Consider the following 13,744-nt stretch of genomic DNA (forward strand, 5'->3'; position numbering starts at 1 on the left):
CTATCTATTACATAAATTTAAGTTGCAACTATTTAGCATATGATTAGTTATACAGATTCTTGTCATTATTATTTATTTATATAGCACCATTAATTCCATGGTTCTGTACATGAGAAAGGGGTTACATACAGAGTTATAGATATCATTTACAGTAAACAAATTTACAGTGACAGACTGGTACAGTCCTTGCGAACTTACATTCATTGTCATGTCACTGCTTTGTTACTGTTTTGCTCCTCGTGATGGAAACATCTATTTCTTCCTTTATACTACAAAACATGACCTGTTCACACAATCACTAATAGTTCATTGTGTATCAGGTTGACTCGCAAGCAAAGTTTCACTAGTTCGAATCGAGGAAAAGCCATAAAGATTTCCCAAGAAAAGAGAAACAACATCATCCAGCTCATCAATAGTGGTCTCTCGACCAAGAAAATTGCCAGACTGCTTCATAAGTTCCATAACAGTAGGAAGAATATGAAATTAAATCTGTCCATCCATTCAAAAGCCAAGAAGTGGACGTCCAGGCAAAATATCGAAGTCAACATGTCAGCTTATCACAAGGTCTATCAGTTGTGGTGCGACAAACACGGCAGTGGAGTTGGCTCGTATGCTTCGTAATAATGAGATCACAGGCATCCATGCAAGCACCATGCGATGCGGTTTTGCCCAGTGTTTTACAATTAAGCACATAATTATCCATCTTATTTCTTCTGCTCAAGTGTATGACCTCTACATTTACATTCCAGTTTACATAAATCCTCCTGTAATATAAAATTGTCCTCTGTATTGATTACCCTGCAGAGTTTAGTGTCATCTGCAAATATTGATGTGAATATTTTTCTGCCCAATGATGACAGAAGTATTCTAGGAGTGATACCTTTATTGGCTAACCAGAAAATAATATGTTTGCAAGCTTTCAGAGCACAGTGGCTCCTTCTTCAGGCAGGATTGCAAAATTTTTGTAGGAGCCACTGTGCTCTGAAAGCTTGCAAACATATTATTTTCTGGTTAGTCAATAAAGGTATCACTCCTAGAATACTTCTGTCATCATTGGGCAGAAAAATATTCACATCGATTTTTCTGGCTAACACGGTACCACAATACAATCTGCAAATATTGAAATTCTACTCTGTATGCCCCCTACAAAGTCATTAATAAATGTTAAAAAGTGGGCCTAATACTGACCCCTGTGGTACCCCACTGCTAACCGCGACCCAGTCCGAGTGTACTCCATTAATAACCACCCTTTGTTTCCTATCCCTGAGCCAGCTGTTAACCCACTTACACATATTTTTCCCTATCCCCAATGTTCTCATTTTATGTATCAACCTTTTGTGTGGCACCGTATCAAAAGCTTTAGAAAAGTCCATATACACTACGTCCATTGCGTTCCCTTGGTCCAGTCCGGAACTTACCTCTTCATAGAAATTGATCAGATTAGTCTGACACGAACGGTCCCTAGTAAACCCATGTTGATATTGGAAGCAATAAATTACTTGGCACTCAGGAGAATTTTTTCATGATAAGAAGTGAACAATTCGTTTATTAGGTGCATCCAGTTCAAATTTAAACGTTTTCGGTCTAATCACAAGACCTTCATCAGAAATCGTTTGAGAATACTGGAATATATATACAGAAAAAACAAGAATAGGTTTTTAGAAAAAATTATATGATGCACAGTACATATATAAACATGATACATTCTGGTCAAGATTATTAAATACATCACTTGCTACACAATAGACAACAACAGTGGCGGTCAGAACGAATCCGGCCTGGTGTTTCGTGAGTCGTGAGCCTTGTACAGGGGATATTACAAACTGTGGACGTGTTAAGGAAAAATTTGTACAGTGATGGTGACAAGTCCTGCCAAGGGCATAGCCGTGTGGGAGGCAAGTAGACCATCCACAGAAAAGGATACAGACTATGAAGTGACCTCCCAAAATGCGGGGTCACAGAGAGATGGTGCAAGGTGAGACTGCCTAAAATACAAAAAAGTATATTAAAACATGGACATATGAAAATACACATAGATGCCATAGTGCAGGTACCGTGTGGAGCGACCGGGCATAAGGCCCTGTTAAATACTATGAGCTACCGAACCAGCCCTTATGTGTGACGACCCAGAGCCTGTATATAGTGTAACAGGATGTATGGGTATGAGTGTACAGCGTAAAAGACCCAGATAATGCGCCATCAGAGGCCCCAAAATAATACCTGGAAGACACACTAACTATGTACGGGCCCACAAGGGTGCCGGCGTCAGATAGGGTCCGGGAGAGGAGAGCGCCTGGGAACCAAAACATGAAAGAGGAGAATGACCCATCGTATGGAGCTGGCTATGAAGCCCAAGCCCGGAAAAAAAGGAACAATAAGGGAAAAGGATACCATGATGCAGCCACTGTTAATGTATCATGTTTATATATGTACTGTGCATCATATAATTTTTTCTAAAAACCTTTTCTTGTTTTTTCTGTATATATATTCCAGTATTCTCAAACGATTTCTGATGAAGGTCTTGTGATTAGACCGAAAACGTTTAAATTTGAACTGGATGAACCTAATAAACGAATTGTTCACTTCTTATCATGAAAAAATTCTCCTGAGTGCCAAGTAATTTATTGCTTACAGTTGACGGGTTGGATACCTAACTTGTGCACCTCCAAGAAGCCCTGAATGCCGTGTCTACTATTGCCATGTTGATATTGGGTCATGAGATTGTGAGCCCTTTCGGGCAGGGTCCTCTCTCCTTCTGTACCAGTTGTGACTTGTATTGTTTAAGATTATTTTATTTGTTTTTATTATGTATACCCCTCCATACATGTAAAGCGCCATGGAATAAATGGCGCTATAATAATAAATAATAATAAGGTTATTCCTCTTCAGATACTCCAGCATAGCATCTCTTAGAATGCCCTCCAGGATTTTACCCACAGTAGAGGTTAAGCTTACTGGCCTATAATTTCAGAGTTCATTTTTTTTTCCCCTTTTGGAATATTGCCACCACATTTGCTATACGCCAGTCCTGTGGTACAGACCCTGTTATTATGGAGTCTTTAAAGATTATAAATAATGGTTTATCAATGACTGTACTTAATTCCTGCAGTACTCGGGGGTTTATCCCATCCGGGCCCGGGGATTTGTCAACTTTAGTGACTTTTAGACACAGCCATACTTCCTGCTGGGTTAAGCAGGTGACATTTATTGGGGAATTTTTGTTATCACTGATCATATTGTCTGCCATAGGATTTTCTTATGTAAATACTGTTGAAAACTGTCATTTAGCATATTGGCTTTTTCCTCATCCTCACCCACCATTTCACCCAGACTATTTTTAAGGGGGCCAACACCATCATTTTTTAGTTTCTTACCATTAACGTAGTTAAAAAATAATTTGGGATTCATTTTAGTCTCTCTGGCAATGAGTCTGTCTCAATCTTTGCTGCCTTGATTTGCTTTTTACAGAATTTATTTAATTTTCTGTATTTATCTAACCCCTTAACGACCGCCGATACGCCTTTTAACGGTGGCAGTTAAGGGTACTTAAACCACAGCGCTGTTAATTAACGGCGCTGTGGAAAAAGTGAATAGCACCCCCCAGAGTTGGATTTTCTCTGGGGTCTCGGTTGCCGAGGGTAGCCGAGACCCCAGAGAATATGATTCGGGGGGGTTTACCGACCCCGGGGTTGCGACCGCCGGTAATTAACCGCTTACCGGCAGCCGCAAAAAAAAAAAGAAAAAGCGATTTCCCATTTAATTTCTTTGGCATCCGATGTGATCTCACATCAGAAGACAGAGAAATGGGGTCCACGATAGCCCCTCCGATACTCACCCGTCTCCCCCAATGCTCCTTGTGGCTCCCGATGGGAGCCGCCATCTTTTTCCGAGGACAAAATGTCGGGCGCATGCGCAGTGCGCCCGCCGGCTGGCACCCGGCATGATCGGGGTCGGTTTTTACTGACTCCTGTTTTGCGATCGCCGGTAATTATCCATTTACCGGCGAACGCACAAAAAAAACACGGCGTGTCATTCTCTGTCCTCTGATGTGATCGCACATCAGAGGAGAGAAATAGGGGGATTCGGGGACCCTATCATACTTACCGGTGTCCATGAGTCCTCCTGCGTCCCCTCCTGGGCGCCAGCTTCTTCCTCCGGGAGGAAAATGGCAGGTGCAGGCGCAGTGCGCCCGCCGTGATGTGCCGACCAGCAGATTCTTCCTCTTGTTTTATTTGGTCACTGTGAGATCCTATCACAGTGATCAAAATTAAAAAAAATTGTAAATAACCCTACCTTTATCACCCCCTTAGTTAGGAAAAAATGATAAAATAAAAAAAATGTATGTATTTTTTTTTCCAATTGGGGTTAGGGTTACGATTAGGGCTAGGGTTGGGGCTAAAGTTAGGGTTGGGGCTAAAGTTAGGGTTAGGGCTGGTGCTAAAGTTAGGGTTGGGGCTAAAGTTAGGGTTAGCGTTTGGGCTAAAGTTAGGGTTAGGGTTGAGGCTAAAATTAGGGTTAGAGTTGAGATTAGGGTTGGTACTAGGGTTAAGGTTGGCATTAGGGTTATGTTTGGGATTAGGGTTAGGTTTGGGATTAGGGTTGGGGTTAGATTTGAGATTATGATTAGGGGTGTGTTGGGCTTAGGGATTTGATTAGGGTTAGGACTAGGGTTAGGGGTGTTTTGGCGTTAGGGTTGTGATTAGGGTTATGCCATAACCCTAATCACAACCCTAACGCCAAAACACCCCTAACCCTAATCCCGACCCTAACCGTTAGGGGTGTTTTGGGGTTAAGGTTTTGATTAGGGTTATGGATTGGATTGGGATTAGCGTTAGGGGTGTGTTGGGGTTATGGTTGGCGTTAGAATTGGGGGGTTTCCACTGTTTAGGTACATCAGGGGGTCTCCAAATGCAACAGCCAATTTTGCATTCAAAAAGTCAATTGGTGCTCTCTCCCTTCTGAGCTCTGCCGTGCACCCAAACAGCGGTTTACCCCCACATATGGGGTATCAGCGTACTCAGGACTGATTGCACAACTTTTGGGGTCCAGTTTCTCCTGTTACCCTTGTGAAAATAAAATAAAATTGGGGGCTAAAAAATCATTTTTGCGGGGAAAAAAATGACTTTTTATTTTCATGGCTCTGCGTCAAACTTTTGTGAAGCACTTGGGGGTTCAAAATGCTCACCACATATCTAGATAAGTTCCTTGGGGGGGTCTAGTTCCCAAAATAGGGTCACTTGTGGGGGGTTTCTACTGTTTAGGTACATCAGGGGCTCTGAAAATGCAACATAACACCCGCAGATCATTCCATCAAAGTCTGGATTTTGAAACGTCACTACTTCCCTTCCGAGCCCTGATGTGTGCCCAGTGGTCCCCCCCACAAATGGGGTATCCGCGTACTCAGAACAAATTGAACAACAAATTTTGGGGTCCAATTTCTAGTGTTACCCTTGGGAAAATAAAAAATTGGGGGATAAAAAAAATAATTTTTGTGGAAAAAAATATATATATTTTCACGACTCTGCATTATAAACTTCTGTGAAGCACTTGGGCGTTCAAAGAGCTCACCACACATCTAGATAAGTTCCTTGGGGGTATAGTTTCCAAAATGGGGTCACTTGTGGGGGGTTTCTACTGTTTAGGTACATCAGGGGCTATGCAAATGCAACATAACGCCAGCAGACCATTCTATCATAGTTTGCATTCCAAAACGGCGCGCCTTCCCTTCCGAGCTCTGCTATGCGCCCAAACAGTGGTCCCCCACATATGAGGTATCAGCGTATTCAGGAGAAATTGCACAATAAATATTGTGGTCCAATTTCTCCTGTTACCCTTGTGAAAGTAAAAATCTGGGGGTGTAAAGATCATTTTTGTGGAAAAAAATGTTTTTTTTTATTTTCATGGCTCTACATTATAAATTTCTGTGAAGCAGTTGGGGGTTCATAGTGGTCATCACACATCTAGATAAGTTCCTTGGGGGGTATAGTTTCCAAAATGGGGTCACTTGTGGGGGGTTTCTACTGTTTGGCTACATCAGAAGCTCTGCAAATGCAACATGACGCCCACAGAGCATTCCATCAAAGTCTGCATTTTAAAACGTCACTACTTCCCTTCCGAGCCCCGATGTGTGCCCAAACAGTGGTCCCTCCCCCACATATGGGATATCAGCGTACTCAGGACAAACTGGACAACAAATTTTGGGGTCCAATTTCTCCTGTTACCCTTGAGAAATTAAAAAATTCCGAGCTAAAAAAATAATTTTTGATGAATAAAAAAGGATTTTTTATTTTCACGGCTCTACGTTATAAATTTCTGTGAAGCACTTGGGGGTTCAAAGTGCTCACCACACATCTAGATAAGTTCCTTAATGGGTTTAGTTTCCAAAATGGGGTCACTTGTGGGGGGTTTCCACTGTCTAGTCACATCAGGGGCTCTCCAAACGAGACATGGCGTCCAATCTCAATTCCAGCCAATTCTGCATTGAAAAAGTCAAACGGAACTAGTTCTCTTCCAAGCTCTGCCATGCACCCAAACTGTGGTTTACCCAAACATATGGGGTATCAGCTTACTCAGGACAAATTGCACAATAACTTTTCGGGTCTAATTTCTCCTATTACCCTTGTGAAAATAAAGATTTGGGGGCGAAAAGATCATTTTTGTAGAAAAAAATGTGATTTTTTTTATTTTCAAGGCTCTACGTTATAAACTTCTGTGAAGCACCTGGGGGTTTAAAGTGCTCACCACACATCTAGACAAGTTCCTTAAATGGTCTAGTTTCCAAAATGGGGTCACTTGTGGGGGGGTTTCTACAGTTTAGGCACATTAGGGGCTCTCCAAATGCGACATGGCGTCCGATCTCAATTCCAGCCAATTCTGCATCGAAAAAGTCAAACGGTGCTCCTTCTCTTCCAAGCTCTGCTGTGCGCCGAAACAGCGGTTAAACCCCACATATGGGGTATTGACGTACTCAAGAGAAATTGCACAACTTTCATGGTCTAATTTCTCCTGTTACCCTTGTGAAAATAAGAATTTGTGGGCGAAAAGATAATTTTTGTGTAAAAAATTAGATTTTTTTTATTTTCATGGCTCTACGTTATAAACTTCTGTGAAGCACGTGGGGGTTGAAAGTGCTCACTACACATCTAGATAAGTTCCTTATGGGGTCTAGTTTACAAAATGGTGTCACTTGTGGGGGGTTTCCATTGTTTAGGCACATCAGGGGCTCTCCAAACGCGACATGGCGTCCGATCTCAATTCCAGCCAATTCTGCATTGAAAAAGTCAAACGGCGCTCCTCTCCCAAGCCCTGCAGTGTGCCCAAACAGTGGTTTACCCCCACATATGGGGTATCGACGTATTCAGGAGAAATGGCACAACAAATTTTGCTGTTCATTTTCTCTTTGTACCCTTGTGAAAATAAAAAAATTGGTTCTGAAGTAAAATGTTTGCAAAAAAAGTTAAATGTTCATTTTTTCCTTCCACATTGTTTCAGTTGCTGTGAAGCATGGCAAGGGTTAATAAACTTCTTGAATGTGGTTTTGAGCACCTTGAGGGGTGTCGTTTTTAGAATGGTGTCAAGTTTGGGTATTTTCTGTCATGTACACCCCTCAAAGTGACTTTAAATGTGGGGTGGTCCCTAAAAAAATGGTTTTGTAAATATTGTTGTAAAAATGAGAAATCGCTGGTCAAATTTTAACCCTTATATCTTCCTAACAAAAACAAAATTTTGTTTCCAAAATTGTGCTGATGTAAAGTAGATATTTGGGAAATGTTATTCATTAACTATTTTGTGTGACATATCTCTCTTGTTTAAGGGCATAAAAATTCAAAGTTTGTAAATTGCAAAATTTTTAAAATTTTCGCCATATTTCCGTTTTTTTTCATAAATAATCACAAGTACTATCAAAGAAATGTTACCACTAACATGAAGTAATATGTCACGAAAAAACAATCTCAGAATCAGCGGGATCCGTTAAAGCGTTCCAGAGTTATAACCTCATTAAGTGACAGTGGTAAGAATTGTAAAAATTGGCTCAGTCATTAAGTACCAAATTGGCTCTGTCACTAAGGGGTTAATGCCTCATCACTACCTACTTGCTTTAATTCTCTAAATGCTTTCTTTTTGTCACTTATTGCGCCCCTTACAGCTCTATTTAGTCATATTGGTTTCCTCCTATTCCTAGTATGTTTATTCCCATACGGTATATATTGTGCACAGGTCCTATCCAGGATGCTAAGAAACGTCGCCCATTTTCCTTGTGCATTTTTATGTCTCAGGATATCGTCGCAGTTAATTGCACCAAGATCATCTCTCATCTGTTGGAAATTTGCCGTTCTGAAGATTAGTGTCCTCTACTACACATCTTAGGCTGGAGTCACACACAACGTATAAAAATACGGTCCGTTTTTCATGGCCGAGATACGCAGAAAATTTCCTTAACAGTGATCAGTATTCAATGTGAGGATGCGATTTTTTCTCCAAAAATTATCCGTGAGTCATCCGTATGGCATCCGTACAGCGAGATTTTCTCGCCGGCTTGCAAAATGGACATAGAATGGATCCATGGCCTCAAATATTTGTAAAAACATATATACAGTCTATACATATATATATACTAGATTGTGGCCCGATTCTAACGCATCGGGTATTCTAGAATATGCATGTCTCCGTAGTATATGGACAATGATGATTCCAGAATTCGCGGCAGACTGTGCCCGTCGCTGATTGGTCGAGGCAACCTTTATGACATCATCGTCGCCATGGCAACCATTATGACATCATCGTCGCTGTGCCCGTTGCTGATTGGTCGAGGCCTGGCTGCCTCGACCAATCAGAGACGCGGGATGTCTACGTCCTTTATGACATCATCGTCGCTGTGCCCGTCGCTGATTGGTCGAGGCCTGACGGCCTCGACCAATCAGAGACGCGGGATTTCCAGGACAGACAGACAGACAGATAGACAGACAGACAGAAAGACAGACAGACGGAAAAACCCTTAGACAATTATATATATAGATATATATACTAGATTGTGGCCCGATTCTAACGCATCGGGTATTCTAGAATATACATGTCTCCGTAGTATATGGACAATGATGATTCCAGAATTCGCGGCAGACTGTGCCCGTCGCTGATTGGTCGAGGCAACCTTTATGACATCATCGTCGCCATGGCAACCATTATGACATCTACGTCGATACTGTGCCCGTCGCTGAATCAGAAACGTGAGATGTCTACGTCCTTTATGACATCATCGTCGCTGTGCCCGTTGCTGATTGGTCGAGGCCTGGCGGCCTCGACCAATCAGAGACGGGGGATTTCCAGGACAGACAGACAGACAGACAGAAAGACAGACAGACGGAAAAGCCCTTAGACAATTATATATATAGATATGTCATTGAGACAAATATATATACATATATTTATATTTCATATAGCGCTAGATAGCTTTAAAGCCGGTAATTCAGTTACCGGCTTTTGCTATCTCCTTCCCAAACCCGACAGGATATGAGACATGGTTTACATACAGTAAACCATTTCATATCCCTTATTTTTTAACATATCCCTCACTACTAATGTTAAAAGTGTCTGTGTGCAAAATGTGGTGGCTCTGTTAAAATAAAGGGTTAAATCACGGAAAAAACTAGTGTGGGTTCCTGCGCAATTTTCTCCCCCAGGTAAAGGTAAAGCCAGTGACTGAGGGCAGATATTAATAGCCTAGAGAGGGTCCACGGTTATTGCCCCCCTTCCTGGCTAAAAACATCTGCCCCCAGCCACCCCAGAAAAGGCTTATCTGTAAGATGCTCCTATTCTGGCACTTGGCCACTCTCTTCCCACTCCCCTGTAGCAGTGAGATATGGGGTAATAAAGGGTTAATATCACCTTGCTATTGTAAGGTGACATTAAAGGGAAGGTGCCGCGTTTTAATATTGTAAAAAAAAAAAACCTCTTTAATTGCTTATTTTTATAAGTTATTTTCAAGTGCATAGTATTTTTTTTTTTTTTTATTCATTTTTTTTTTCTGCCACTGGGCGCCGCCATTTTCATTTGCAGAACTGTAAGTGTAGTTGCACGACACTTACAGTCTTCACATACGGCAGCCCTGGGCATAGGACTCAGCAGTCGGCGTCCGACCCCATTGCTAGTAATGCATTATAAGCTTCTCTGCTCTGATGTGGCCACGCCCCCTGGGCTGTCTCCACATCACAGCAGAGGCAGGAGATCGGCGCCATCTTGCTTCAGCCTACAGTGGAGTGTACATGTGAGCTCCACTGTGACTGAGAGCTGTGCTGTTGGAGGAGCAGCTACATCTGTCTCCCCTCACACTGTCAGCGGCCGTTCCCTGTCCTCTGCTGCCTGTAATCTCTAGAATCGCTAGAGAGGGTGAAGTGCTGCGGTCTGATGTCCTCTTATCAGGAGCTGCAGAGAGGTAACAGGGGGATGGGGGAGAATCTCTGTGCTGCTCGACCTCACTGCAGCTCCTCACAGGACATCAGACCCTGCATCTATCACTATACTGTGCTGAGCCATGTATCTAATCCTCTCCTGTGCTGACCTGTGTATCTAATCCTCTCCTGTGTGATACTGTCTGCTGAGCCGTGTATCTAATCCTCTCCTGTGTGATACTGTCTGGTGAGCCGTGTATCAAATCCTCTCCTGTGTGATACTGTCTGCTGAGCAGTGTATCTAATCCTATCCTGTGTATCTAATCCTATGGAATACTGACTGCTGAGCCGTGTATCTAATCCTCTCCTGTGTGATAGTGTCTGCTGAGCCGTGTATCTAATCCTCTCCTGTGTGATACTGTCTGGTGAGCCGTGTATCTAATCCTCTCCTGTGTGATACTGTCTGGTGAGCCGTGTATCTAATCCTCTCCTGTGTGATAGTGTCTGCTGAGCCGTGTATCAAATCCAATCCTGTGCTGACCAGTAGGGTTGAGCGAAACGGATCGTTCATTTTCAAAAGTCGCCGACTTTTGGCAAAGTCGGGTTTCATGAAACCCGACCCAATCCCTGTTTGGGGTCGGCCATGCGGTACGCGACTTTCGCGCCAAAGTCGCGTTTCGTTTTTTTCAGCCAATGAAGGGGCGTGGGCAGAGTGATGAGATAGGTCTTAGGGGCGTGGACGCCTATCGCCATATTGTCGCTTGTGTGATGTAGCGATTTGCACTGTGTAACACCAGCTTTTCAGTTCGAGAGAGAGAGAGAGAGAGAGAGAGAGAGAGAGAGAGAAAAAAAAAAAAAAAACCATTGCCTTTGCATTGGGTTTCGTGTTTCGGTCGATCCTCGACTTTTCGCCATAATCGGCCGATTTCACTCGACTCGACTTTTGCGATAGTCGGGTTTCGCGAAACCCGGCTCGACCCTAAAAAAGTCAAGGTCGCTCAACCCTACTGACCAGTGTATCTAAGCAGGAATTTCGCCATAAAAACGCTATAAATCCGCTAAAAAAACGCATACCGCAAAAAATCCGGACATGCTCTATCTTTTTGCGGATTTTTTGCAGATTTCCTATAAAAAAGGACATTCCGGAAAATAAAAAAATAAAAAACGCAAAAAATCCGCAAAAAAAGCGCAAATTCCGTGAGAAATCCGCGCGAAAAAAAGCACGCGGATTTCTGGCAGAATTCTCAGGATTATGTCAGGAAAAAATCCTGACGTGTGCACATAGCCTAATCCTGTGAAATACTGACTGCTGAGCCGTGTATCTAATCCTCTCCTGTGTGATACTGTCTGCTGAGCCGTGCATCTAATCCTATACTGTGTGATATTATGCTGAGCCGTGTATCTAATCCTCTCCTGTGTGATACTGTCTGGTGAACCGTGTATCTAATCCTCTCTTGTGTGATACTGTCTGGTGAACCGTGTATCTAATCCTCTTCTATGCACTCCTCTCCCCCCTGCATATCTTTCCCCATTGCACACACAACTCAATGCGTGCGATAACAGGAGCTGCGGGCGTCATGCTGTATTATGGCATTGTGAGATCTATATGACGGTATTATGTGATCTGTATGGTGGTATTATGGTTGATCAGTATTGTCAGAATTATATGGTGGTACTGTGTGCGATCTATATGGCGGTATTATGTGAGAACACTGGCAGCATTGTGTGTGATCTATATGGCGGTATTATGTGAGAACACTATGGCAGTATTGTGTGATCTATATGGCGGTATTATGTGAACACTATGGCAGTATTATGTGTGATCTATATGGCGGTATGTGAGAACACTATGGCAGTATTGTGTGATCTATATGGCGGTATTATGTGAACACTATGGCAGTATTATGTGTGATCTATATGGCGGTATTATGTGAGAACACTATGGCAGTATTATGTGTGATCTATATGGCGGTATTATGTGAGAACACTATGGCAGTATTATGTGTGATCTATATGGTGGTATGTGAGAACACTGGCGGTATTATGTGTGATCTATATGGTGGTATTATGTGAGAACACTATGGCAGTATTATGTGTGATCTATATGGCGGTATGTGAGAACACTGGCGGTATTATGTGTGATCTATATGGCGGTATGTGAGAACACTGGCGGTATTATGTGTGATCTATATGGCGGTATTATGTGAGAACACTATGGCAGTATTATGTGTGATCTATATGGTGGTATGTGAGAACACTGGCGGTATTATGTGTGATCTATATGGCGGTATGTGAGAACACTGGCGGTATTATGTGTGATCTATATGGCGGTATGTGAGAACACTGGCGGTATTATGTGTGATCTATATGGTGGTATTATGTGAGAACTGTATGACAGTATTGTGTGATTTATTTGATAGTATTGTGTGTGATCTATATGGCGGTATTATGTGAGAACACTATGGCAGTATTATCTTCAGAAAGCGGACCCATTCTATGGTGGTTCTGGCTGAGCACCTGCACGCGGGTCTGGGGTAATAGAGGGGGCAGCATGACCTCCAGTTAGGTGTAGTCAGGGGAAGGCTGGTGAGGCAGCTGAAGAGAGGGGTCTCATTTTTATCGTTACTATATGGCTACATTTCCTTCCCAGCGTCACCCCAGACTGCGCCTGTCGCCTCGCTTTCACATATTGCTAGGACAGGATGGGGAAGACAGGATCTGAGGAGGGGAATGGGGTCTGTATGCAAAGTCTGGATCAGACCAGGCCATCAATCCGCAGAAATGTTTCCAGGATTTCTGTGGAGCAAACAAGCAGACGGTCCATCCATGTGTATAAAAGACAGCGCTCTATGTACAATCCCTGGCTGCTCCGCACACCGAACAGGGGGCCCCCATAGACCAGCACACTGCTCTCCTGAAATACTCTGTGCTGCTGTCACCCTGCTCCCTCCACCACATATCTCCCAGAATCCTTGCTGCCTGCCATCCTCGGTGACCGTAGACTTGTCAGTATAAGGCTGCTTTCACACTAGCGTCGGTACGGGCCCGTCGCAGTGCGTCGTACCGACGCATGCTGTGAAAGAAATGCCCGACGTGGGCAGCGGAAGCAGTCTTACGATGCTTCCGCTGCCCCATTGTAAGGTCTGGGGAGGATGGGGCGGAGTTTCTGCCGTGCATGTGCGGTTGAAAATGGCGGACTCGACGCACAAACGTTACATGTAACTTTTTTTGTGGAGGCGGTCCACCAAAACATGACGAAACCGTCGCACGGCAGTTACGACGTGTGGCAATACGTCGCAATGCGTCGGTAATGTTAGTCTATAGGGAAAAAACGCATCCTGCAGACAACTTTGCAGGAT

The 13,744-nt window shown here is 43.2% G+C and overlaps 1 long non-coding RNA gene across 1 annotated transcript in view; it reads left to right on the forward strand.

Annotated features, from left to right (window-relative positions):
- Positions 1-13,744, forward strand: part of LOC138664059 (uncharacterized) — a 205,456-nt gene that overhangs the window by 12,873 nt on the left and 178,839 nt on the right. The gene's annotated exons all lie outside the window — the stretch shown is intronic.

Source organism: Ranitomeya imitator, chromosome 2 (genome assembly GCF_032444005.1).
Source record: "Ranitomeya imitator isolate aRanImi1 chromosome 2, aRanImi1.pri, whole genome shotgun sequence".
Lineage (NCBI taxonomy): Eukaryota > Metazoa > Chordata > Amphibia > Anura > Dendrobatidae > Ranitomeya > Ranitomeya imitator.